This window comes from Etheostoma cragini, chromosome 15 (genome assembly GCF_013103735.1).
Source record: "Etheostoma cragini isolate CJK2018 chromosome 15, CSU_Ecrag_1.0, whole genome shotgun sequence".
Taxonomy (NCBI): domain Eukaryota; kingdom Metazoa; phylum Chordata; class Actinopteri; order Perciformes; family Percidae; genus Etheostoma; species Etheostoma cragini.
Genome location: NC_048421.1, coordinates 15072505 through 15074903, shown reverse-complemented (window position 1 = coordinate 15074903; position 2399 = coordinate 15072505). Strand labels below are relative to the sequence as shown.

The following is a 2399-nucleotide window of genomic DNA, read 5'->3' as shown; positions in this document are numbered from 1 at the left end:
CCCCCCCCCCTTCAGCAGGACAATCAGGATTTGGGTCAGTGTGACAGTAAGCATGGTGGAAAAACAGATTCTGTACTGTACTGTACCTTGGACCGTTTCCTATTTTGAGGGAGACGCCAGAAATGAGAATAGAACCTCATCACATCCAAGAGATCGATTGGAATCAAATGAATTAAGGATTTCAAAAGTAATCTATTTGAAATGTGGTGTCTCCCATTTACTAACTACAGAGAAACCGTAGCATCGCAACAAGGGAGTTTGTAGATAAACCCTCACAAATACACCGTGATTAATGAACCGCACAGCAACTTTCAGAGCAGCGAATGCATGCCTGAAAAACACGGCGTGAAGCCCTCCTCTCCTTATCTGCCTGCTGACAGACGCAGCCTACTCCCTCCTCTACACCCCAACGCATAATGACTAACAGCTGGGTCGGCTGACTATTTTCAAACCCAAATGGGAATGGAGATGTACAGACGGTGTGTTATTATCTCCTCTTCTTGTGAAGTGAGCCTCGGTACCTGACCACCCACTCACCATCAGTGAGTCACTTATCTAGCTTTTCTCTTCTCATCGGCCCGCTCGGTATCTTATAGGTTTACGTGACTCACTGGTGCACCATTTAAAACCACATACGGTGATGGAGGCCACACTGCATTTTAGCACAAGTAAATGTCTTAATGTGCCCTTAGAGGAGGTGCACTCTGTTAATGGATGAATACAGCTAAATTTGGAATAAAGGATATCCAGGGAAGGACATTCTTCGCACAATCCTGTTTTCAACTCCGATATTTACATTTGTATAAAAGACACTTTCTGCAAATGCAACTGCTCATCTGAGGTATGATGTGTTTAGATGAAAAACTGAAGCTGTAGGTTACCTGGAGAATCCCTGTCTGAGGTTACGGATTGTCAACGTCACTGCCCGTGAATAAAATGAAACCTACTGTAATCTGTAGCTTCATCCAAAGCAAACACTATTTAGAAAAAGTAAAATCAGCATATAAGCAAAGAAGTCAGCTGCTGAGCTTCCAGGATCATGTGCAGCCAGCAGAGCAGAGGTTAGGAACAGTAAAATAACTGCCCTGAAAAGTAAATCAAGCCTGTGCAGTTGCAACAGTCTGCTGGAATTCAGGCAATTCAGCAAAGCTTAGTACTTAGCTTCCGATCAGGAACATGTTGTACACAATTCTTATTTTCTACATTTCACGTTCAAATACTTGTCCTTGTTCCCAACTCACAGCATTTAAGATAAAAAGAGGCAAGAGAAGCGATAGGTTATAATCATGGCTACTTGTTTTTACTTTTCAAAGTTAGCAGTCAGTTAAATGTACATTATCAAAAAAGGCCCAACGTTTTCCACTTCTCCTCAATCTCCAGATAACATACAAAAAAAAGGACAAACCAGGACATTATAAAGCTGCACATTTTGTACCAGATACAATAATAAAATACGCAATGCTACATTAAGTGGTTAAAAATACAAAGGGGAAGAAGTATATTGATTTTTTTTTAAAACATCTTTAAAGAATATACAATGTTATTTTTTCTCAACTAGCTAAGAATTTTAGTAGAAAGTGCATTCTATATAACAAAGAAAGGAGGAGGAGAATCATTCGGTAAACTGAAAGACAAATCAGGATATAACAGACAAAAACTCCATTAACAAACAGGACAGAAGAAAGTATGTAAGACATAGCTGGGAGGGGCTAGTGTAAAGGCGCCAAAGATGGAGGAACATCACTATCACTCTGAGGAGAGCAAAAGTGTTTTTCTTTGAAGAAAAATAAAAAAGGAAATAAAATGTTTGCGCATACTAAAAGACAGGTTATTCAATTGCTATGGTCCCTTCCCCACTAACCGCCTCCACCCGGGATTCTCCTCCTTTCCTTGCCCAAAAATATCCACTCAAAAATAAATCACCTCCACCCTTTCCAATGCAGCCACAACTGCACTCTGTTCCACAATGCATTGTCAGTCCCTCCCTTCCCTGCGCCTCACCCACGCAGCAGTAAAGTGCAGAGAATACACACAAATGAAAAGTCTTAAAAAAAATAAAAATTAAACAGGACAAAGATCCATACTGCAAAAATGCTGAAAGCACAGCAGTGAACCGGAGGGGACAGAATGATAAGCAAATAATGCGGCCGTCGTGAGACCCACAGTAATGGCAGGATAGTTGCAGGTCTCTAATCACAAAAGGGGCATCCTAAACTACTGAGCTTAACCACTTCAGACAGAATACTGCTGAGTGGTACAAAGACGATCATGTTAAAATTGACTGCTAGTGTCCATCTCCTTATTCATCCCAAGACACATATTGGGGCACAATGTTTTAAAGCAGCTTTTGGTAGAAGAGCACTGGGGACAACCAGACAGTCTGGGGGGGGGGGGGGGGG

At 41.5% G+C, this 2399-nt stretch overlaps 1 protein-coding gene across 1 annotated transcript in view; it reads right to left on the bottom strand.

Annotated features, from left to right (window-relative positions):
* Window positions 1-2399, bottom strand: part of phospho1 (phosphoethanolamine/phosphocholine phosphatase 1) — a 13626-nt gene that overhangs the window by 3917 nt on the left and 7310 nt on the right. The gene's annotated exons all lie outside the window — the stretch shown is intronic.